This window comes from Malaya genurostris, chromosome 3 (assembly GCF_030247185.1).
Source record: "Malaya genurostris strain Urasoe2022 chromosome 3, Malgen_1.1, whole genome shotgun sequence".
Lineage (NCBI taxonomy): Eukaryota > Metazoa > Arthropoda > Insecta > Diptera > Culicidae > Malaya > Malaya genurostris.
In genome coordinates this window covers 139592957-139619427 of record NC_080572.1, presented here as the reverse complement: position 1 = coordinate 139619427, position 26471 = coordinate 139592957, and the positions used below count along the sequence as shown (strand labels likewise).

At 36.1% G+C, this 26471-nt stretch overlaps 1 protein-coding gene across 3 annotated transcripts in view; it reads left to right on the top strand.

Annotated features, from left to right (window-relative positions):
• The window catches only part of LOC131434826 (aryl hydrocarbon receptor), a 698066-nt gene that overhangs the window by 111247 nt on the left and 560348 nt on the right, over positions 1-26471 (top strand). Inside the window, exon 1 of one of the 3 annotated variants that reach the window (XM_058601999.1) lies at positions 8222-8622. The exons of the other annotated variants lie outside the window; for them this stretch is intronic. The gene's annotated coding sequence lies outside the window, so the exon portion shown is untranslated. Of the gene's footprint in view, positions 1-8221; positions 8623-26471 lie in introns of those variants that run through there. 3 annotated transcript variants of the gene reach the window in all.

Sequence of the window (26471 nt, the reverse complement as noted above, 5' to 3'; positions counted from 1 at the left end):
GCCAGTCATTAAAAAATTGGTTTTAACAAACTCTAAAAGATGTTCAAAGATACTTATACGAAAAGAGAAAAATATAAATGCTAGAGCAAAAAATCTGATTTTTTGAGGAACACCCTAAGTTGCTCTTTAAAAATAGCTGTAACACTAAAACCGTTGCAGATACTACTATGATGTCCTCAGCAAAGCTGCTCGATATAAGTTTATCTACAGTTTTGCCGAAAAATGCAGTCCTCTATCTCAATACATCCGGAAAATAAGTTTCGGATCACCTTAATAATAAGAGCCACCCTAATACCATGTACATCGACATATGGTTTATTTTCACTGATCATTTGTTTTGAAGACATCATAGCTCTAAAGTATAAGGTTAAGACACAAAGCCCCCTAAATTGTGGATACGGACCACTGTGCAATGCAATTTAACTCGGAAATTTTAAAATTTCCGATCTTTTATCTATTTTTTGAGATTCTACGGCAAACCTACAACAAAACCAGAAATTTAAGTAGTTATCAAATGCGTTTGTGTTGTGCATAAAAATTGTTTAGATCGTTTGTCCAATACAAAAATATTTTAAGAGTTTTAGGTTATTTACTAAAAATTTTAAAATTTTCAGTGAAATCCAAGTTTCAGTTTTTTTTTGTAAATTTTGTTTATATTAAATTTCCAACTAAAATAATAAAAACATATATGTCATAAAATTTAAAAGTTTTGATTTCATGTTGTTTGGCAAAATTTTCCCAATAACACAAATTCTCTGTATTTGTACCAAATTTCTTGAGATTCTTTGAACGGATATATAATTTTGATCATCAATACATTGTTTCTGGTAATGATTTCAATATTTTGAATCAAAAAAATGTACATGTCATCGCTTTAATTTTCGAGTTATATACAAACATGTGAAAAAAAAATGAAAAATTCATATATATTTATAAATTCATCGATTTCTCAATGTTGTCTTCTGATTGTGTAGGAATGGTAATTGAGCGAAAATTGTAGCTGGTATCACTAGCAATCGAATGATGTATAAAAATATATAGGTCATCGCTTTGAATTTCGAGATATTTACGATCATAGTAAAAAGTCTCATCTTTTCTTAGGTCATCTATCTACAGTTTTCATTATAACTTTGGGTAGATAACCCTATTTTTCGTTTTTTTCAGTGCATTTTATTTCTGGAAGTATTACCTTTCCAATGGTGAACAAATTTTGAAGATCGGTTGACTAACAACAAAGTTATGACTCGGTAAAGTTGAAGTTCTCAATATCCGATTCGCGATGCAGGTGCCGCATGAATGCAGATAGGGCACGTTTTGAGCTCGAAAAAAAACTTGGAACGGGAAAAATCTGATTTTCATTAGTTTTTCCTAAAAGATTGCCAATAATGATATACCTAAAATAATCTACAAACTACACAGAATTCGAGGGTGAAAAATTTATCGAAATTGGTCAAGTAACAACTGAGCTATGGTAGCTCAAAGTTACCGTTCCAACTTTTTTTTAGGCTTGGTATTAGGAGTGTTAATTTCATCAAAATTCGTCTCAATAATGTCATCTTGTGATAACACTTGAGTTGAAATATGATCATATTTCAGTGAGACTTCATTTTCAATAGGACTCACAACGTTCAAATTAAAATTGTGCACACTCTCGAACTACTGAGCAAGTTTTTGAGCTTTTTCGCCATTTGTAAGAAGTATTTGATTTCCTTCCTTGAGAGCAGGAATTGGTTTCTGAGGTTTTTTAAGAACCCTAGAAAGTTTCCAGAAATGTTTAGAATATGGTTTAATTTGTTCAACTTCTTTAGCAAAATTTTCATTTCGCGAAAGAGTAAATCTATGTTCAATTTCTTTTTGTAATTCCTTAACTATGTTTTTCATAGCAGGATCACGAGAACGTTGATATTGTCGTCGACGAACGTTCTTCAACCGAATGAGCAGTTGGAGATTGTCATCGATGATAGGAGAATTTAATTTAGTTTGAGCCTTGGGAACTGAAAGATTTCTAGATTCGATAATGTAATGATTCAAATTGTCAATTGACAGCCCCTTTGTTAAAATTCCTTTCCAGTTCGCAGAGTGGGAAACAGCGAGACGACAGGTCCTCGATGTTGCTCTCGTGTGTCTTGTTTCGGGAACAGTTGCTCAGCAAATGATAGGAAAAAAGTACTACACTAAGGTCTCTTTTTACACGGTATTTTTTCGCACGGTTTTTTTATACACGGCTTTTTTACACGGATTCCGGAATTAACACGGTTTTTATTTACGCGGTTTTCGCAATTAACACGGTTTCTGATGAAAGTTTAAAAAGCACTGTCATTTGTTTTTTGAGAAAAATTTTAAAAAGGGAACAGGTTGTCTGTAAGAAAACGATTATTAGAGATAATTTAAAGTTTAAAAGTTAACTAAAATCATTCACTCGACAATTCACGAGATCATTGACTGTCGTTCCATAAAATGATTAATCAGTCTTCAGATCTTCAGTCCCTGTTGTTAATTACACGACAACGTCTCTTCTCGTCATTGATATTATCGAGAATTTCGTAGCGTTGAAGAAATAATCGGATTTACTTTTTTTTTTGTTTCAATTATAGAGGCTTTAACATCTTAGGTCATTCGCCTCTTCGGACCAGAAAATCTTTCTGACCCTATGTGCGGGGTTGGGAATCGAACCCAGGCGGGCTGCGTGAAAGGCATCGACTATCCCATCACGCTATACCCGTCCCCTAATCGGATTTACTAATCTCTTCAACTCTTCATCATATCGAGCAGTACAGCCATTTGAATAATATAACTCTAGTAGTATTATGATTTACGCCGATGAAATGAGTTTCTTCAGCATTACACATAAAATACCTTTTCTAATTTCTATTCATCTCTATGAATTCTTCCCCTTTAATTCTGTCGCTGCGTGCATAGATCTGCATCTAATACCCATGCCTTCCCACTCAGTTTAGGTGAAAATAATTATTAAGATCGTTAGTGTTTATTACACATCGCAATTTCGGAATTGAAAAGAACTTATTCTCAAGCTTTATTTGCAGTGAAAGTGTTTATGGGTGGTATTATTAGTACTTCTTTAGTCGAACGTTCTAAATTGTACGTATTATCGTCCTTTTGTAAAGCGAATTCATTAAACATAAGGCATGAGCCATTTAGATTATATTGAGTATCGTACAACGTGTTTCCTGTGTGTTCTAATTTGAATTTGTCAATCAATGTGTTTTATCAAGTATGACTAGACCTTCTCGTAACCTCAGGCTGGTTTTTAGATTTCCGTTTTTATTGTGAAAAAACAGTTACATTTTATCAAAAACAAAATAAACACTCGAATCAACGGTTTTTGGAATTATTACGTCAAATTTTCCACGTGGTTTTTTTTGCACGGTTTCCGCAATTAACACGGTTTTATTTTACACGGATTTTTTTAACACGGTACGTAACCCCCGTTTAAAAAGAGACCTTAGTGTACTTAACTTTTATATGGATGCTCTTGTACAGAGGCAGACATCTCGCGTTCTCATTGGCTGGTGCTGTCATGCGTCAAATCAAACAGGTTTTTCAGTAGTGTACTATTGAAAAACTTCAATGTTGTTGCAATACACGTTCAAGTTGAAAATTTTCTATTCTATTGGTAGTTAGATTATTCAGGATATTCCTTCCACCGATAACTGAGCTATGAGCTTTCAAAATACAAGAAAGGCAAACGCGCCTTATGAATTATCCTCTTTGATACTCGTTTATACCAAACATTTCAGAAAAGTTTAATTTTGAACTATTTGAGATTATGCCACACAATTGAAAATTTTATCATAAAATTTTGATCATATTTCGGATGGCATGTAGCAAGAATTATGTTGATTCATTAGATACAACAGGAGATATTCACGATCAAAAATTTATCACTCTCTCAGAGGGTAAATTTGAAATGGCGCCCCATAGTAAAGTAAGTCGTATTCACGACAAAATCTCAGAGAAAAAAGCACCATTGTCTATTACACAATATCGTTTCGATCGTCCGACCACTTTATCACACACAACTGGTTCTCAGTGCTTTCGCAGTAAATCCAAATCACGTTCGTTCGCTCGGAAAGTTGAAACGGCAGCGGGGAATTTACAGTTGTATTATATTCGAAACTGAAGAATGGGTCCCATGTTTTCGAATCGTTACCTACGTATTTTCGTAGATAGGTTTTCAATTACTATTCGATCGTTCAACCAGATTCGCTTGTGGATGATTACATATCAGTGGTAATCTTCTTAATTTATAAAATTTCAAATACATTTTTAATAAGAAAGTTGGTTCCATTATCGGTTACTAATTCGGGAGTCTTATATTTACACATATAACTATTTACGAAAGTTTGCGAGACCGTGGCACTCTCTTGATTTTTCATCGGTGCTACAATTAAATATCTAATCAGATCATCTTGCATAACACTTCCGTATCTGTTACCCCATTCTGACTCAGGTAATACTACTATGTCCATATAAAGTTTCTCGAATGGTTCGGACGATGTCGCAATAATTTTCATTGGAATTCTGTTTGATCGATCTTTTCGCATATTAGTCCAATGGAATAACAGACTCATTCTCTTCAACATTTGTTTGCTTCCAACATGTCCACCTAGAGCATCGTGGAATTCTTTCAATGTAGTTTCGCAATCTTTTTCTGGCACCTACACACTGTCTTTTTCCGGTGCGTATAGTGAGAAAATTTTATCAAATTTCGCTGCGATGAACCTCACTACATTTGCCTCAGGAATTTTCTGCATGTTTCGAAAAGAAATAATTTAAATGTTCTTTGCATCTTTCATATTTTCAGGCAGTTGGTGAAGGCGACTATTAACCCATTTAATAGAATTCTTGTGTCGGTTATTGATTTACTCTTTACTTTTCCACTCAGATAGTTCTTCAAACCGTGTGGTATGTCTACCAGTTCGGCTAATTCTTTATATGCTGATCTACTGTTTACTACTATGAAAGTACCGTTAAATTCGCTTTCTCTAGTCTTTATTTCTTCGTACTTATTTCATATTATTCGAAACACGAGAGTGCTCCCAAATCTTCCGTCCCTTCCAAAGTCTGTGTTTTCTCATCCGTCCATGTGCGGATTCCACTCTGACTTTTGTTTGTTTTTAAAAAGCGTAAATCGTCCAGACTTGTCTGTGAGTTGTCTGGCGGGTGCCTCTGTTACCTTACTCGTCCTTCCGTTTTGCAAGTTCATTTTTCTGCATGCTGCTGTTGACGCTTTTGTTGTATAGTGGCTACTGAAATAGAGTGTAAGGACTCGACCTCCTCGGGCAGGCTAGATAAAAAGTCTGCCACAACATTGTCTTTGCCTTGTTTATAGCGAATGTCCATTTCCAACACGGAGACGTTAGGGAGGCGAGGCTTCTTCTACATTCCATATTGAAATCAACGGTCTATGATCAGTATATACAATAAATTTCTAATTATGAATAAAAGGTTTAAAACGGTTCACTGCCCATACGTTGACTAACAGTTCTTTTTCAATCGTATGTACTTTCTCTCAGCACCTACTAGACCTCCAAGGTAAAAAAATATTTACTGTTCCCAAGATTATCTAGAATCTCGTCAATTAGTGGAATTGGGTATACAAATGGTTAATTTGCCCCCCTTCAGATAGAATACATGGATATAAGATGCTCTAATTTTCTCTACATCCATAAATTTTTCTCTTTAAATGGTGTATATTTAGTGTTCCTAATGATTTATCAGTTCGGCCCCGATCAGTAGTTCGACCGTATCTTTTCCGTATTTCCGTAAGAATTACGTCTTGATTTGTATCTAAATCAAGGAAACGTTTGTCTTCCTCGTCACACTGTATAGCTTTAAACTGCCCTCTAAGACTTCAGAATTTACGATAGTTACTTCATTTTTGTCTTTCTCTACATCAGATTTAATATGTATCTTGGTTGTCCTATCTCTACTTGTGGATTTTTTATTTCTCAATTATTGTTTGCTTTAGTTGCACTGTTTGGACACATATTTGGCTTTGCTTTATTATCATTATCTTTATCTGCAGGACGCTTCCCATTGTGAACAGTTGCGTGTACCTTTTCTTTTCCTGTTACTGGTATATTTGCTACATTAATGTGCTCGATTGGTACACTTAGGCATATGTACTCGAAATTCTGAGTGACATAAATTGTATATATCTTTAAAAACTCTGCTCCAATGATTCCAGGAACACACAAATCTTTTACTATATGAAATCTAACTCTATAATGAGTTTTTTCAATCATCAACGTGACTTTCACTAACCCAATAGTCTGTGATTGAGTTTCATCAAAGCCTGCAATGTATAAATTATCTTTATAGTTTATTTTCTCTGATCCTATTTTCGCAATAGTATCTCATCCCATTACATCTAATGCAGCAGTATCGAGCGAATATTTAATTATTTCGTTAGGTCTATTCGCTGCAGAAACTTTTACAAATAATTGATTGTTTTTAGCACAATTTATTTTTAACATTTCGTGCCAATTTATTTTTAACATTGACCAATATCATTCTTTATGTTTTTTGTTCACTTCATTGGTTTTCTATTACCATCATTTTTATGCTCCTTGTATCGATCCCAATTCTGCATTTTACATGTTTGCTTGAATAAATTTGCATTCGGGTTTTTTGATGCTCCATATCTCATTTGATCAGGCATATTTCTGGTCCTGATATTATGATCATATCTTAGAAATATTTTTCTATTACTGTATGTCATGCAGTTTAGCCACAGTTGTTTTGAATTGTTTTTGAAATGTTTATTATCAAAATTGTTATCTTTGATTATACACCCGTCGTTGCGATAATATTCATTGCGTAAGCTTCGGTTGTACTGTGATTTTAAAACCGAATATGTTTCTTAAATTTCTGAACATATCCTTCACTGTGTCGGCTGTTATTATATTAATAAAGATTGCCGCTTTACCTTTTAATTTCATTAGTACTACATTTCTGGTTTTCTTCTTCCGGGATGTCTTCTGCAAAATACTCTATTTACACAATAAATGGCTCTAATTTGTCCACTGACCCCTGGAATTCCGGGATACATTGTATTGGCTCTAGCTAGCATTGGAAATTGGTACCAACCGTTATTTCGAGCCATCCTGACTTCGTTAACCTTTTTAATTTCGGTTTAGATTTACACTACTTTTTCTTGTTTTCTTTGGTTGGCGTAGTTTTCAGTTTCGCTCTTTTGTAGTGCTATGCTTCCAATATTACTCTCTATTTTTGATGGGATTGTACTATCGCAGGATATGATTTCTGATTCGTTTGATATTTTTCTATATGCTTCATATTTAGCCCTAACTATAATGTATATGTCCGTCAGTTCATCCCATGTGTATACAAACTCTTTCAATTCTTCTTTGGGAGTTTTTCTTTAGCACGCCTTGTAGCGATTTAGCCCGTGTTTGTTCAAATATACCGTTTTTCCCAGGAAGCCTCGAAATCAGTTCCATTCTTTTGTTTCTCTCAAATGGTTTGTAAATAAGATCTTAACATTATAAATCAAATCCCCTGGATGGTGCTATACATAATTTTTAGCTGTAAATAATTACGATCTTGACCGTGGTTATGGTCGACATTCATTAATGTAAATAAACTTGACCTAGTCTCACATTACTGGTCATTGTATAGCACAATGCTTCAACTGCAACGAGCCCTGCGCGTTTGCATTTTTGTTTATTATTAAGTCAGCCCAACTCGGTTCTCTTAAATTTGTCATGCTCGCTGTGTGCGCAATTTCGATCAGCACAAAATACCAAACTATATTTGTCATTCATTATTTTGTTAGAAGTCGTGCAACCTATATTCGATCGGCTTATTATTATTATTATCATATGTCTCTTTTTCCCTCCGTACCTTATTCTTATTTTGGATGCTAGCCTTCTAGCTGCAAATATGACCGCGATCGTTTTGATGCTTTGCCAATCAACTCATTTTGCTGTAGGCTCCGCCCATTCGCGCTGGTTTTCACCTTTTTAAATATATATTTCGTGGCATGCACTCCGAAATTGCTGACTTGCTTTACTATGCCGGTCCGAGAACGGCTACCGTTGCTTGCTCGCAAAATGGTGTGTCAAAATACCGGTTCCCTCGCTCATACGCGAGTTAACGACGAAGTTAGCCGGACTTAGACACCGACGTCAACAATACTAGTCCACCCGGTAACAGCAGCAACATCGAGCCTCATCAGCAGTTTGGGCGATCGGTAACAGGTGACCGATCGAACAGCGAGCTAATGGAACGAGGTGCTGAGGCAGCACTCATGAAATGTAACTTGCGCTTCAGGTGGCGAAATAAAATTCACTCTTAGTTTAGTCTTAGGCGAGCATTGTGGTTTTTTAAAAAGAAATTGTAATCCGGAAATAATTAACTGGCGCCCGAATAGGGACCTACCCGGGAAGTGTATAAGTGTTGTGTTGAAGTGAAATTTAAAAAGTCTTGGAAAAAAAACCAAGCAAATTAAATAAAAAGTCTTGGGTTAGAAAAACCTAAGTGTAAATCCTAAAAAAATCTTGAGTTGAGACTCGAGTCAGTGCTAACCAAAAAAGTCCACGAAACCTGAAGTTTTCAAAAAATCCATTAATGATTCTGGTACTACTGTGAATAAAGTACAAATTTTTCTTATCTTTTTAAGTGATTAAATTTACAGTTTTGAAATCTCAGTTTTAAATCTCATATCATTATCTCAGTTCATCACAATTTCTTATCCAAATTTGTGATAATCTGTGTTTGGTCTGAAAAAAAATTTTGTCTTCAAAATCTTTTGCTTTCGAGTCAAAATTAGTAGAAAGTCAAGAGTAGCCATCTACTTCAACCACGTCATCATGACGGAATCGTCTCATACGCCCCTGAGCACTCAAGAATTACGGCTATAACGAACCGTTTTCTAGTATGTGCCGTCTATTTAATCGATGTTCTCACTTGTTCGATTTTCACTTATCTCGCAACACCGAGAAAAAATTATCTACTCCTTAAGTATTAAGTTTAGTAATAGGGGTAGTTTTAATAATCAGTAATAAGTTTATGACATGGTATCTGCTGGATTATTGTGATCTTTCCTACTCCGTCTCTCTACAATCTCTATTGGAAACTAACTAGATTCGCTCGTTGAAAGTAACTCGGTCGTCCCTTCTACTTTTTCTTTGTCATCCACCATCCGTTTTTCGATAACTAACCAGATCTTCATGCCGATTCTAACCCCGTCGTTTTCTCTGTCTTCCACCATCTTTTTGGTCACTAATTAGATCTACATGCTTGTTCTAACACAGTCGTTAGCCCACTCTCGATTACCACCGCACCATCTCACTAACCCTTATATAATATTTACCTATTCACTTTTTTCTTCTCTTTCACCTTTTAAGCAAGAGCGCTATTACCGCCCTGCAATGCCCAGTGTCATCAACTAGTTATAGATAGTGTTATAGATTTAGTTTAAATTTTTAGTGTTAAGCCCAAATGTATCTGTTGGATCATTGTAATCTGTTGATACAAATGATGAGGAGGTTTTATGCCTGCTGGAGAGAGAGATTGCCAAATTTCATCTAAATCGGGCTTTTCCCTGCTCCAAAATGAATAAATGATTCCTAAGCTACCTCCTCCTCTTCCTCCGAGGAGACTCCCAACAAAGTTATCATCAACATTCAAGAACATTCCCTGATCCATTTAGATTTAACCTAGATAACCCATTTCTACAAACGCCAAATAATCTAATAAGAAGAAATCCATTTAATTCTAACCCGTTTGGGCCCTCACAACCCCCGCAGAAAGCGATGCCTCCACCAGAACCGATGGAAGTTGATCACAGCTTATGATCACGAAACATAAACTACGGTAACCGTCCTCCAACTAATCTAAAACGACCTTTCCCCCCTTCACAGCAATACCATCAGAATGTTAAACGACAAGCGCATCCACTCGAAACTATTTACCTTAACACCGAAGATTACAGACACTGTGACGAATACTATTACGATTACGATTACAACGAACAGTACTATGACATCAACCAATATGATTCATATTTCCATCCGACCAGTATGCTTCCGAAGTAAAAGATCCAGAACTATCCACTTCTTTAGGTACTAATTTTTTAGAGTGGAACACTGTATGGTAAGACCCCCCTTACCATCAGTGCTTGGAAAACGAATGAACCGAATTAGAGTGAATATCCTTCATACGCTTCTTGTTTCATGAATGTACTAGCAACTGAACCATTCATCATCCACTTCTGGTCTGATGGATTTGGTTCACATTTGTTTGTGTTAGTGAATTAACGCACTACTGGACGTGGAAGGTGAGCGTATAGAAGTGGTATTAGTTGCTCATTCTTTTCCACATTACAAGGCGAAGCTACGAGCGAATATCGTTCGTTCTGCATCGTAAGCAGCCACGGCTTGGAGAACGAATGATCCTCAATATGAAAAGCTCTATGGCTACAAAAAGTAAAAATCGTTCCTCAAAGGGACCAACATTGAAGCAAAAAGTGCCAAGTATGAAATAATTATTATTCGTAAACGTGAGAGGCGTGATTTTCAATAGTTGATGCTGAAAATAAGCTATGACACTTTTTTAGCTGAAGCAGTTAATAGAATTTATTCTCAATTACATTTATCAGTTACCGTTTAAAGCTAGTATTTCACTGTTACGGCATTACACTTTCACTAAATACAACAAACGTTACAATACATATGCAAATATCGACTGTTCTTCGCAATCATCATCGGTGTATTACGTCCTTTACTTATAGTTTTGCAATATTCAAAGTGTATCACGATTTCTACGTGTCTGTATTTTAACGTTTATTGTACTAAGTGGTAACTAAAAAGTGTAATTGTTTTGACAGCCAGACAATCCGATGAAGAGCGATAGAATTGTCTCATTTGTAAGTGATTTCTTTAAATTTTGATCTGAAACAATTGCCAATGAGAGATTATAAATGATATCAATCCCACTGCCGCTAATTTTAGTTCTAAGTATTGCTAAATGTTTATACGGCAGATAAATTATTTTTAATTCTGATTCATGAATGTCCACCAGTGCTTGCAAGTGCTTGGTGCTTGCTTTAAACAGCACACGCATTGAAGCAAACCGTATTGGGCAACATTATCGATCAAGCTTATCATCTTCCGAAATGAGAGAAATATGCTTCAGTGCAGTGCCCATTCATTACGAAACTTTCCTTATTCCGTACACTTGAAGCAACACACGCTCTAACTGACTCAAAAACATGAATTATAGCTACTGGTAGTGAAAGATGACGTGGAAAGTCTATTCTACAGCAGCGTGAAACCTCCTAAATTTAATTTTTTTATGCTTAAATACTTTAATGATATAAATTATTCTTACATTCAAATTCAACAGTGTGCGATAGTGTGCTTGAATCACTTATACCAGCGATGAATTATTTGAACGAATTGCCTATATTTGAGAGAAAAGAGAATACTGCATACTCTTTTTCAAAAAGGTTCAATAGTATTAAACGTAATACGGCATGGTCGTCGGCAAGTGTGTATGGAATGGTTCGCTCGTGTATATTTCCTGCATCGAAGCCGGTAACTCAGTCTGTTGGTATGAGTGCTGTAGCTGCGCTGAACCGTTTTGTTGCAAGTCCCTCGCATTGATGAATGAATGGTGAAAGCTCTGCTTACCATACATAAATTCGAAAACCAATTCAGGAGACTTCTTATTTTTGATTGACACTGGAGCTATCATTAGTATAATTAGCCCAAAATTAGCCTACACGTACAAGAGTGCGAGGCCCTACAATTTCTCCGCCAATAATATCTCTAGTGCCAATGGTTTGTCTAATACTTCTTCGGCAATCGACATAAATTTCTTTCATCCCAAGATAAATCAAACATTCCGATTTATTCTTCACAATTTCCACTTCTTTTTCCATGGCATCATAGGAACCGATATTTTGAAGTCTCTCAATGCATCCATTGATCTTGGAGAGAGCACACTCAAATTACAAAACAAAAACGGACACCTATCTATTCCACTTTTAAATTATCAACCCGTTCAAACCAACTCCAGTAATGTATTTAGAACAAACCATCTCTCTGATGATCAAAACAAAAAACTACAGACCGACATTAATAAAACAGTCTTCCATGAACCAAATTCCCAACTGACATGTTCCACCAAGGTTGAATGTTCAATCAACACGACAGACGACATCCCTGTACACCAGCGGGTATACCCATATCCAGCGACATATACTAAAGAGGTTAATAAACAAATTCAAAAGCTACTGGACAACGGTATAATAAGACCGTCTCGATCTGCCTCGACTGCACCTGTTTGGATTGTTTTAAAAAAGACAGATGCATCAGGTGAGAAAAAATTCAGAATGGTCATCGATTATCGAAAGATAAACGAAAAAAACATTGCTGACAGGTACCCGTTGCCTGAAATCAAATACGTAATCGATCAGCTAAAGGGACAGAAATATTTCTCAAATCTTGATTTAGTCACCAGGTTTCCACCAGATAAAAATAAAAGAGACCGACATAGTAAAGATTGCCTTTTCGATAAATAATGGGAAATATGAATTTACCCGAATGCCGTTCGGCCTTAAAAATGCTCCGGCGATCTTCCAGCGAGTTATCGATGACGTACTTCGTCACGAGATCGGAAAAACATGCTACGTTTATATGAATGATCTCATAATTTTTGACAGAACTACCGAAGAACTATTACAGAATTTGGATGTAATACTGAAACTCTTGAATGAAGCTAACCTGATAGTGAAGTTAGATAAATTACAGTTCATGCACACAGAAATAGTGTCCCGGGTTGGCGGTTCAATGCATAGGACGCTGGTCTTACAAGCCAGTTGTCGTATGTTCGAGCCCCGACCTGGAAGGATTCTTAGTGTCAGTAGGATCCATAGTACTAGCCATGCAATGATTCTGTACACTAAGAATCGGCTGCGAAGTCTGTTGAAACAGAAAGGCCAAATTCCACAAAAGGAATGTAATGCCAAGACTTTGCTTTGCACACAGAAATAGAATTTCTAGGTTACATAATTACATGTGACGGTATAAAACCCACCCAGAAGAAAATTGATGTTACTCAAAATTATCCAGAGCCAAAAACCTTCAAAGAACTACGCGGATTTTTTAGGTATGAAAGGATACTATAGAAGATTTGTAAAAGACTTTGCAAAATTGCAAAACTCCTTACAAATCTTCTTCGAGGGGAAAGAAATCCCGCCTCAAATAAAAAATCTCACTTTCTGAACCAACAAAACAATGCTTCGGCAAAATGAAAAGAATTTTGACATCTCATTATCTATTTATATAACCTGACTATAACAAACCGTTTGTACTGACAACGGACGCTTCAACTTCGCTCTTGGCGCCGTACTCTCCCAAGGATGAATCGGTAAAGACTTACCAATACATTTTGCCTCACGGTCATTAACAAAAAACAGAGGAAAAATACTCAGTTCCCGAGAAAGATATTTTGGGCTCTACAGATATTCCGGAACTATCTTTATGGAGTGAAATTTAAAATATTAACGGATCACCAACCACAGACTTTTTCCTTTTCTCCAAAAAACACAAATTATAAATTGAAAAGATGGAAAGCGTATTTCGAAGAACATGATTACGAGATCATATACAAGCCAGGTAAGAGCTGATGCCTTAAGTCGCATGGTGACATGTTCAATGACTAACACTCAGCACTCAGCCGACGATAGCGACGATTTTTTCATCATATCTACAGAAGCACCATTGAACGTTTTCAAACACCAAGTAATAATTAACCAAGGCCCCGACAAAATGTAGACAAAAACAATTTTTGGATCCCATAAAAGAACCACGATTTCACTTCAAACTATTAATGAAACTACCATTTTACAGGTACTAAAAAAGGCGGGTGGGTAATGTCAGACACATAACTGGATGTCGTCAATACGAAAACAACTGACATGCTCCTTAACACTTCCGAATATCAATTGTATGAATTATGCACGCTTTTCCCTTTTTCACATTTTTCGCAAAAACAAAGAAAGCTTCACTTGATCTCGATTACTGTGAATTTCACACAGCGAAAAGGGCACAAATCTAAGCAAACTGTTCTTGATTTGCAGTAAACTGAGGATATTTCCCTACGATTTGCAAACAACAAATCCTAATAGTTCTTTAGAAAACTTTTAGAGCCATTAGAACGGCTGATATTGTGCAATGCTCTCCACCGTTGTTTTTTTTTTCAATGCCAATGACTGGCAGCTGTGTCGTAATCGCTCTTGTCGAAAGCGAAACTAGCTGTGCAGACGACACAAAACACATCTGCTCGCAGTGGCGATAGAATCCAAACTGATTCAATTTTTGTTAAGAGATTTCCTTTTATGCAATTTCGTTTGTAGCTTTTTCACTAATGGGCGGTCCTAACGGCTATAAAAATAGCCGCATTCAGAATTTTAATGTTGATTATTTCATTTCGGATTTGCATAATTTATTGAAAGAAACTATCAATATGCTGAAGGGACTCGTTTCTAGCATTCAGAAAGGTCAAATTGCGTAATTCTCTACGACATTAAACTCTGGAACATTTTTCGCAAAAACAAAGAAGGCTTCACTTGATCTCGATTACTGTGAGTTTCACACAGCGAAAAGTGCACAAATCTAATGGCGTTTTCGTTTTTAATTTGCACTACACCGGTGCAGTGCTACACTGAGGCATGAATAAACGAACAAAAATGACGAAAACATAAACAGTAACCATTGACTACAATGAACGATTCCATTGCACAGAGCTACACCAAACTTTTGATGAGTGCTACACCAGTGGTATCGGTGCAGAAAAAGTGTAGCACTGGTGTAGTGCAATTGGTAAAAACGAACGGTTTAGGTGCAGCTTTCGCTACACCGGTGTAGTGCAATTTAAGAACGAAAACGACATAAGCAAACTGTTCTTGATTTGCAGTAAACTGAGGATATTTCCCTACGATTGGCAAACAACAAATCCTAATAGTTCTTTAGAAAACTTTTAGAGCCATTAGAACGGCTGATCTTGTGCAATGCTCTCCACCGTTGTTTTTTTCCCAATGCTAACGACTGGCAGCTGTGACGTAATCGCTCTTGTCGAAAGCGAAACTAGCCGGAATATTTCCCGATCTGTGGAAGTCCTCTTTTATGTTTCCAGTTCATAAAAAAGGAAATAAAAAACTAGTTGACAACTACCGTGGGATTGCATTTCTCAGCGCCATTCCAAAGCTTTTTGAAAAGATCGTACTTGAGCCAATTTTCAACCATTGTAACCAGTATATTGAACACACTCAGCATGGATTTATGCCAAAACGTTCTACTGCTACAAATCTGCTTTCGCTTACGAATTATGTTACAAATTCTATGTCCGTTGGTTATCAAACAGACGTCATTTACACGGATCTGTCGGCAGCCTTCGATAAAATAAATCACGCTATCGCCATTGCTAAACTAGACAAACTCGGTTTTGGCTCGAACGTACTTCGCTGGATTAATTCATACCTAAGCGATCGACGTCTTGCCGTAAGAATCGGTGACTGTGTATCTGATGAGTTTTGCGCTTCCTCCGGAATTCCACAAGGCAGTCATCTAGGACCACTGATATTCTTGCTGTACTTTAACGATGTGAATTTTGTCCTGGAAAGTCCGCGGCTTTCATTTGCTGATGATCTAAAAATGTATAACATAATCCGGAAAATAGATGATGCTGTATTCCTGCAACGCCAACTGTTAATTTTTGCTGACTGGTGTGAGATCAATCGAATGATTCTAAATCCCCAGAAATGTTCGATCATAACATTCACACGAACGAAAAATCCAGTTCGGTTTGAATACTGCATTGGTGACACTCCAATTGAAAGGACGACATGTATGAAAGATCTTGGCATCTTCCTCGATGAGCAACTGACGTTTAAGCAACATGTTAGCTACATAGTTGCAAAAGCTTCCCGATGCTTGGGATTTGTAATACGGATAACCAAAAATTTCAATGATATTTACTGCCTGAAAACTGTTTACTGTTCGCTAGTACGCTCTATTCTTGAATATTGCTCAGTGGTATGGAACCCTTACTACCTCAACGGTGTCAATCGGATCGAATCGATACAACGCAGATTTATTCGCTTTGCACTGCGCCGGTTGCCTTGGAATAATCCTCAACAGCTCCCGAGTTATGAAAGTCGAGCGATGTTAATTGGAATTGACACACTGCATGTTCGACGTGATTTATCACGAGCAATGACAATATCTGATATTTTAACTGATAAGATCGATTGCCCCGCACTTCTTAGCGAAATCAACCTCAACGTTCGATCACGTGTTCTTCGTAACAGTTTGTTCCTTCGCTTACCATTTCGTCGCACTAATTATGGAATTAACGGTGCTATTACAGGAACGCAGCGGTTCTTCAACAGAGTTTCATCAGGATTTGATTTCCATCTGCCACGCCGTGCCATACGATCTAATTTTTTATATATACTAAGAAATAATCATTTGGACTAAATTATGTCTGTTGATTCAAATAAATAAATCCACGAAAAAATCCACGACACAAAACACATCTGCTCGCAGTGGCGATACAATCCAAACTGATTCAAGTTTTATCGAGATGCTTGTTTCTACCTGATTTCGTTTGTAGCTTTTTCACTGATGGGCGGTCCTAACGGCTATAAAAATAGCCGCATACAGAATTTTAATGTCGATTATTTCATTTCGGATTTGCATATTTTATTGAAAGAAACTATCAGTTTCCAGCATTCAGAAGAGTCAAATTGCGTAATTCTGTACGACATTAAACTCTGGAACATTTTTCGCAAAAAAAGGCTTCACTTGATCTCGATTATTATGAATTTCACACAACGAAAAGGGCACAAATCTAAGCAAACTGTTCTTGATTTGCAGTAAACTGAGCATATTTCCCTACGATTTGCAAACAACAAATCCTAATAGTTCTTTAGAAAACTTTTAGAGCCATTAGAACGGCTGATTTTGTGTAATGCTCTCCACCGTTGTTTTTTCGAAAATGGAAATAACTGGCAACTGTGACGTATCGCTCTTGTCGAAAGCGAAACTAGCTGTGCAGACGACACGAAACACATCTGCTCGCAGGGGCGATAGAATCCAAACTGATTGAATTTTTGTTAAGAGATTTCCTTTTATGTGATTTCGTTTGTAGCTTTTTCACTAATGGGCGGTCCTAACGGCTATAAAAATAGCCGCATACAGAATTTTATTGTCGATTATTTCATTTCGGATTTGCATAATTTATTGAAAGAAACTATCAATATGCTGTAGGGATTCGTTTCTAACATTCACAAGGACCAAATATAGGAACTCACTGCGATATTCACCACTTTTCGGAACATTTTTCCCGGACGATTTGTTGTACAGCAGCAGATATTTTGTTCTCTTCCTTAGAACGCGTTCTGATTGGTTGGTGTTGACATGGAGCAAATGAGACAGGTTTTTCAATAGTGTACTATTGAAATACTTCAATGCTTTTGCTATACACGTTCAAACTGAAAAATTTCGATTCTATTGGTAGTTAGATTATATAAATCCTTTCACAGATCACTGAGCTATGAGCTTTAAAAATACGAGAAAGGCAAACGCGCCTTATGAATTATCCTCTTTGATACTCGTTTATACCAAACATTTCAGAAAAGTTTAATTTTGAATTATTTGAGACTATGTCACAAAACTGAAAATTTTATCATAAAATTGTGATCATATTTCCGATGGCATGTCGCAAGAATTATGTTGATGCATTAGATACAACAATAGATATTCACGATCAAAAACTTATCACTCTCTCAGAGGGTAAATTTTGAAAAGGCACCCCATAGTAAAGTAAGTCGTATTCACGACAAAAACAACTTCGATCCTCATTCATAAACGGATTATTAACATCTGAACCAATTATGGGCCAAATAAAAAAAGTTTACCGCAAGCATGTCGGCAATAAGATGTTAAAAATTACCACCAAAAATATTAGTGATGGATGGAGAAAAATCCTTCGGCACGTATGGTTTAACCAGTTTTTATGAATCACTTCAAATAAATTTATTCATTACTGCTACCGGTAGCAGTGAGATGAATGGTATCGTTGAACGATTCCAATCAACTCTTGTGGAAATCAATCGTATAACAAAGATAGAAAACCCCTCAATGACTGTTCCTGACCTTCTCGAAATATCTGTTAACAAATACAACAATAGTATCCATTCCTCAAACAAACATACCCCAACTGAAATAATTCTGCCTTCTCCTCGATCATCCCAGATTACCGAAGAAGTATATAAAAACCTAAAAGAAAAACAAAGAAAGGACCTTTCCTTCAGTAACAAAACAACATGTAAGGCTATACGATGTATACGAAAAAACTAGAGCTAGATTAAAACACAAACCTAGATATAAAAACACTAAGATCACAGAAGTTAATAAAAGTACTGTAAGGATTGAAGGAGATAGAAAAGTAAAAAAAATTTAATAGGTTTCTTAATTTCTATCTTTTCCACCACAGACTCACACACCTACAACTCATACAGCAAATAGACAGCCCCATACTTGCTTTCGATCACGGAATTGGAAGAATCCAGACGCAATCCTCCTACTACATTCACCATTTTAGTTTGTCTTCCATTAAAACATATGTAGAAACCAAACAGAAACAGTTCGATGAAGAAGATACTAACCAATTCTCAAGCCTTGTAATAGATCAACTTCAAAAAATTCATGTATGTCTTGAAAACTTAACTCCATTAAAAGATTCAAGCGACACTCTAGGAACAGGTTAGAAAATCATTGCAGGTAGCCCAGACGCGAATGATTTAAAAATTATAAATTCTTCTATCAATATGTTGATTAACGACAATAATGAGCAGGTCAAAATAATCAGAGAGATTTATTAACAAATGAAGGAAGCCATAACTGAAACTCAAGATTCTATCAAATTGTATAACACTAACGTTTCAGAAACACATATAATCAACATTCTTTTTTATCTAAACTTTTTGCATGAAAAATTAGAACAAATTAGATACAGTATATCTGTTGCCAAACTAGGAGTTTTGAACGCAAACATTTTGAGTAACCAAGACTTAAACTTACTTGCTGCTGATTTTATTAAGCAAAATATAACAATCACCACACAAATAGGCGCTTTGACGTACGCAAGGATCAGCGTTGCCACCAACAACAGAGACCTCGCCATACTCTTCAAGATGCCAAACCTCAACCCAAAAACGTTCCAAAATCCAAAAAAAATTCACTAGCGCTGTTGGCGTTTCCTTACCGCTTCTTTTCTCCCAGCGGCGAGCACCGCTGTCACCACTTGTGTAGCCCTGTATTGCAGCGCAATCCGAGCGACGTGCTCGGTAATATAAAAACTGGTTTCACCGCTTACACAAACTTTTTATTCATTGGCACCATTGCAATCTTCGACTTCGCGTATATGTAGAAGCGAGTTGCCTCAAATCAGCATATTAATAACCAATTATTAGTTTTGGAATATTTATTCTTTCGCGCTATAGCGCTTTCTAAACACCAGTTCTCTAGAGTTTTTACATCAGTTCCCTAGAGTTTTCACTAACTAATCTAACTACTCTTTATATTATTTCTCCCAGTACAGTATACTATACTACTGTACGTAACTATGACATTAAAATTTCACTTCACGGTAAGCACGGCAAAACTGACTGATCCGGGCGTCTACGTCAAAAATTTCAACGAAATCGGTTGTGTGAAATTCGTTGATTTTCCATGAAAAGCGTGAAAAGGTTTTCCAAAAATGTATCCGAATGTGAACCTTGTAGCCAGCATACGGTTTATTTGAAAAAAAAATTCATTCCATCGAATTATTTTTTCAAATATTTGGGAAAGATCTAAAAAAAATTCATTTTTCCATAGCCAGTATTGATAACACTCGAAAAATCCTCCGAGTTTGTCAGCCACTTTTGCTCTGCAGATAGATAAAAGCTTGTCAAAAGTCTGTATGTTTTTGGTTTTGGCAAATTTTTCAAAATTTTTATCGAAAATTTCTTAAAACCACCCACGCGCATGGTATTTTAACGATTGCCTTAACACAACCTGTCTACTCGAATGCTCTTTACTGAATGATAATAATAATTATTATTATTATTATTATTATAATATTATTATTATTATTATTATTATTATTATTATTATTATTATTATTATTTTTATTATTATTATTATTATTATTATTATAATTATTATAACGTGTAGTGATTGGACATGAGTCTGGGAATCACACGAATGAAGTCCCTACTCACATCCAGTCCCCTGAACCATGCCTTTGTCGATGTTTTAGTAATAATTGAGTGCATCCACCGACCCAGATCATCTTTATCCCAAGAAGCTTGCCAGCTGGAAAATGCTCATTGGTGAGACGCGCTATAGAATTCGTTGAAAGCAATCGGTCGCTCATAAATTTCTTCCTCAATAGCAGCATGTTTGGCTAAAGTATCGGCTCTCTCATTGCCTGGAATGGAGCGAGACTATAGTGACTTGATAATTATTATTTAATATGTCGTTCAGGTACTGTTTAATTTTGCCCAGGAAAAACGGTTAATTTTTGCCAGAATCGTTTGAGCTATTGACTTCAATTGTGCTCAGACTATTTAGAGGTTTTGTTGGTTTGTGCAAAAAGCACATATTTTGTTTTTATTTGTTCACGTTTCGCCTTCGGCTCGTCTGTGCTTAAAGCAGTTTAAACTGAACTGCCATCTCGCGTGTAACAGTTCAATTTAAACAACTAAGCAGTCGCAAAGTTCGCACTATTTATACAATCCTCATATGATATTGCACAAATAATAAAATACTAAGACAAGACCGGACAACTGGGGGGGGGTCCCTTTTGTTCCCAAATGGACCAGTTTCTGATTGGCTTATGTTGATGTTGCTACCCGCCCATTGTGTAAAGAAAAAATACTTCTAGCTACAATTTTCGTTCATCTACCATTCCTGCACAATCAAAAGAAAACATTAAACAATCGATGAATTTATATATATATATATATATATATATATATATATATATATATATATATATATATATATATATATATATATATATATATATATATATATATATATATATATATATATATATATATATATATATATATATATATATATATATATATATGTATAAAGGATTTTTTTATTTTTTTCACAAGTTTGTAAATAACTCAAAATTTAAAGTGATTATAATTGATGTCGTTTAGGATATCGGAAAATTTAAGATCGATAGAATATTAAAATTTAAATATCACAAACGTAGAATTATTTCGGAATGGATTGCAGTTCCATGTTCCAAGTTTCCAATCGTAGTCCTTATTTCGTCGCGTGGGTCTATGCCGATTGTTCCGGGTCGTATTCTCTCCTGTATTGTTTGTAATTAATGTTTTATGGGCGGCTTATTAGGCCTACGCCAACCTCCTGTCTCGCCAGAGGATCATCGTGCTTGCTCAGTTTAACGTCCAACTAGCACTAGGACGATCCCGTTGGTGGGGTATCTACCTTGGATTTAGCTGGACGGGATGCAGCATTTCATACTCAGCCGCTGGATACCAGAACAGACGCTGTTTGAAGCCGCTCCTAACATGGAGTACAGACGCTCCGACATCCTCTAAAGAGGACCCCCTTCCCTGTCAGCATACGACCAAGGTCCCACCGGGGTTGGTTACCCGATCTTTCCTATGGTTGCTCGTACCCCAGCCGGCGCCGAGGAAAGGTAGGGATATGAGTTGCTGTACAAGATGCTAAGAGCCACATTGGGGCCTGAATTACGTATCAAAGTACAAAATGTGTAAAAATAATACAAAATTCAGAATCAATTCACTTTTGCTCGATATGACCACCTTTTGCCTTGACTTGATGACTTGAGAGAGCGAAGGAGTTGCTTCGTTTGGCCGAATGTGACTTGCAGGTATTTTGGCCCACTCGCGGACAATAACTTTTTTCAGCGCCTCGAGACTGGTGTATCTTTTAGCTCGGACTTTGCTCTCCAAAATGGCCCAAAGAGAATAATCCATTGGATTCGCATCTGGTGAATTCGAGAGCCATTGTGTGGACGTGATGAAGTTCGGAACGTTGTTTTTCAGCCATTCTTGGTTCACTCGAGCTTTGTGAGACGGTGCCGAGTCCTGCTGAAACGTCCATGGTCTGCCACCGAAATGTTTGTCTGCCCACGGCTTCAAAGCAACCTCCAGAATACTTTCCCGATAATATGTCGCATTTACCTTGACGCCAGGCTCGATGAAAACGATTGGAGAGCGCCCATCTGCAGTTACAGCGGCCCAAACCATTATCTGTTGCGGGTGCTGCCTCCTGGTGGCCAATCGATGACTCAAATTCTCGTATGAACGGTCGGTCAAGTAAACCCTATCGTTTTGAGAGTTTACAAATTGCTCAATTGGAAAAATTTTCTCGTCAGAAAATACAATGTTCGGAAATTGATCGCTTTCGGCCGCTCTCTCAAGTCATCAAGTCAAGGCAAAAGGTGGTCATATCGAGCAAAAGTGAATTGATTCTGAATTTTGTATTATTTTTACACATTTTGTACTTTGAATTAAGTAAAAGTAATTTTCCAAACTGAATTTATGGCCTTTTTAATTGGTTACACTTCGAGTGCCCGACCCTGTACTATGATGTTATGGTGTCCTCAGCAAAGCTGCTCGATATAAGTTTATCTACTATTTTGCCAAGAATGCAGTCCTCTATCTCAATACATCCGGAAAATAAGTTTTGGATCATCTTAATAATAAGAGCCACCCTAATACCATGTACATCGACATATGGCTTATCTTCACTGATCAGACATCATAGCTCTAAAGTATAAGGTTAAGCCACAAATGTTTTTGTCCCCCTAAATTGTGGATCCGGACCACTGTGCAATGCAATTTAACTCGAAAATTTAAAAAATTTTTGATCTCTTACCTATTTTTTGAGATTTTACGGCAAACCTACAACAAAATCAGAATTTTAGTAGTTATCAATTGCGTTTGGGTTGTGCATAAAAATTGTTTTGATCGTTATCCAATAAGAAATGTAACTATTTTTGGAGATTTAGCTTATTTACTAAAATTTTCAAAATTTTCATTGAAATCCAAGTTTCAAGCACCAAAAAAAATTGTTTATGATAAATTTCCAACTAAAATAATAAAAAAAATATATGTCATAAAATTTCAAAGTTTTGATTTGATTTTGTTTGGCACAATTTTCCCAATAATAGAAACTCTCTGTATTTGTACCAAATTTCTTGAACTTCTTTGAACGGATATATAATTTTGGTCATCAATACATCAATGATTCCAATATCTTGAATCAAAAAAATGTGCATGTAATCACTTTGATTTTTGAGTTATATACAAACATGTGAAAAATGAAAAATGATTTCTCAATGTTTTTTTTTTTGATTGTGCAGGGATGGTAGTTGAGCGAAAATTGTAGCTGGTAACACTAGCAATCGAATGATGTGTAAAAATATATAGGTCATCGCTTTGAATTTCGAGATATTTACGATCATTGAAAAAAGTCTCATCCTTTCTTAGGTCATCTATCTACAGTTTTCATTATAACTTTGGGTAGACAACCCTATTTTTAGTTTTTTTCAGTGCATTTTATTTGTGGAAGTAGTACCTTTCCAAATTTTGAAGATCGGTTGACTAACAACAAAGTTATAACTCGGTTAAGTTGAGGTTCTCAATATTCGATTCGTGATGCAGGTGCCGCATGAATGCAGATAGGGCACATTTTGAGCTCGTCAATGATATACTTATATAATCTACAAACTTCACAAAATTCGAGGGTGTAAAATTTATCGAAATTTGTCAAGTAACAACTGAGCTATGATAGCTCAAAGTTACCGTTCCAACTTTTGTTCAGGCTTGGTGCTTTTTAGGCTTGGTATTAGGAGTGCTAAGATGTATAATTTTAGCTCATCAATGAAAATGAAAATTTTCAGAGAATGTTTCACTTTTTTTCAATCTCATTTGTAATAAATGTTTATAGTGGCAGCACTGTGTAATTAAAATCTGCATCAAACCGTTTTTCTCTTTAGTGAATTGAAGTGTAACCAAAAAAGATTTCACTATTTTTTTTTACCTCGAGCTTTTAGTGGAATGTATTCAACAGTTTCACTTTTTCTGTACCATTTAATTCCATATGTATTGTAACGTTTGTTATGCTTCATTAAAGTAGAGTGACTTTGTGAAAGTGTAATAACGTGACAGTGAAATAGTGGAATTAAATGGTACAGAAAAAGTGAAACTGTTGAAAAAAGATTTGTTAAATTAGGGTAAAATCGAAAGTGTATTTAGTCTTACGAGAAGAATGAACTGTTGTGTTCCACACTGTGGACGCACTAAGCATTTCTACCCAAACTTGATTTTTCCGGTTTCCAAAAGATCCGGTAATACATCAATGGATTCGATTTTGAGTCCAACATGAAATATTTCGTGTTTTGTCATCAAAGCTCAAATAAATGTTTTTAAGCATTAATATCCGGATCGGGAGGTCAGATTCAAACAATTATCAGGAATTTTGTATGGGACCACAAGACCTTTCATTTGAATCTAAGTTTCTAAAAATCAGTCCCAATCATCTCCGAGCGAATAAAAAACGTTACATACACACATACGCACATACACACACAGACATTTTGCGTACTCGACGAACTGAGTCGAATGGTATTTGACACTCAGCCCTCCGGGCCTCAGTTCAAAAGTTGGTTTACACAGTGATTGCATAACCTTTCTATATGAGAGAGCAGAAAGGGGAACAATTTCAATAGCAACTCCACTATCGAATCACCACATGAGAATAAGCGATGAGAAACTAAGTCGACTTGTAGGTCTTAACGACTTAGGCGACTGACTGAAGTTCTGACTCCATTGGTTTCCAATTACCAGAATTTCCGGAAGTAGCAATCCAAAGTTATAATCGGAATCGATCGATTTCTCAAAAATATCCCATGAACTGCAAATCTGTACTGTTCTCGTGTCGTTGATGACTAATCAAACTGGAAGAGAGGGGGGGGGGGGGTTAATTTAGCGTGACGTTATAATGCATGACGCCTAACCAATCAGTCATGCAATCGTTTCACGGAATCTTGAGATAATTGTATGGATTCTTTCAATATAACTTGGTTTACCTAAAATTCGGCGTATTTTGGAACTTCAAGTAAAAGTAATTTTCACAATTTCATAGTCGCGACGGCGTATCAAAACTTCGCAGTGTTTGGTGCATAAAACGTGAGGGGCCCAACGTAATCGATGTACTTGCAGATAACTAGAACTAACATGCCGGTGTTAGAAGGCAGAATAAAAACTGCGAATGTGAGCATTTTGAAAAACACGCTTGTATCATACAGTTTTCATAGTGTTTGTCGGAAACATAAAACAATGTGTTTCTCAACATCACAGCTACCAAGGGTAAATATCAACAAACATAAAAATTCGTCATTCTTCTTTATAATGGGATACCATAACATTCTCCCTTACATTCCGGTCAAAACAAAACTTGCAAGTAACTGTAGAATCAGTATATCAGTATACCTGGTGCTATAACAAGTCGATTTTATCTGAAAGGGGTGGAGCGGTGGGTGTACACGTGTGTAGAGGTAATATTTTTGTGCGTTTCTTTTCACATGCAATTAAGGGCTTGATCACACCGCAATAAGCTATGACTCATGCATCTTTACCTTCCAAATAATGCTTTTTAGGGTACAAAATATTGCCACGTTATTGCAACACAGTCGAATTAAGTTACAATTATTCACCATGTGTCAAGACTATTATTAAATATTTTAGATAAAATGGTTTTACTGTTACTGGGTATAGTGTTGAAAATCTCAAACCGTACATAAAGCAGCAAAAACACGTGCAGAAATCCTCAAAACATGATCACTAAACTATTATTATTAGTAGGTCTGGCTAGTTGATTGACGAACAAACATGCTTGTTGTCATATGTTGTGGGTATGCAACCTATGAAACCGACATATGCAGGCATGAAAAAATAATTCAAGAATAACATGCAATAGACATCACAGTTTGATTGGAAACCATCATCGATGCAAAACTAAACTGAATTGCATTGAATCTTCAAAAAATAGAAATATATTTTGCAATTAACGGTAAGTTTCGCAATTAAATTTTATTGAAATGAACAGAATTGTAAAGTAGCTTTATGTTCAATTGTTTGTTCCAAATGTGTGCATGAAAATAGATGTAAATTCACAAAATATTTCTATCTGTGTAACACATATCTCTTGCATTTTTATGTTTATGTTTGATACAAGTAAAACTACGTCGCCTTATCATAAGCTCGGTATTAATGCTATAGATTTCAATCACTCGTATAAAGTCGAGTCATTGATCGAAGTAGGTTTTAATAATTTGTGTTATAGAATCTATAATTC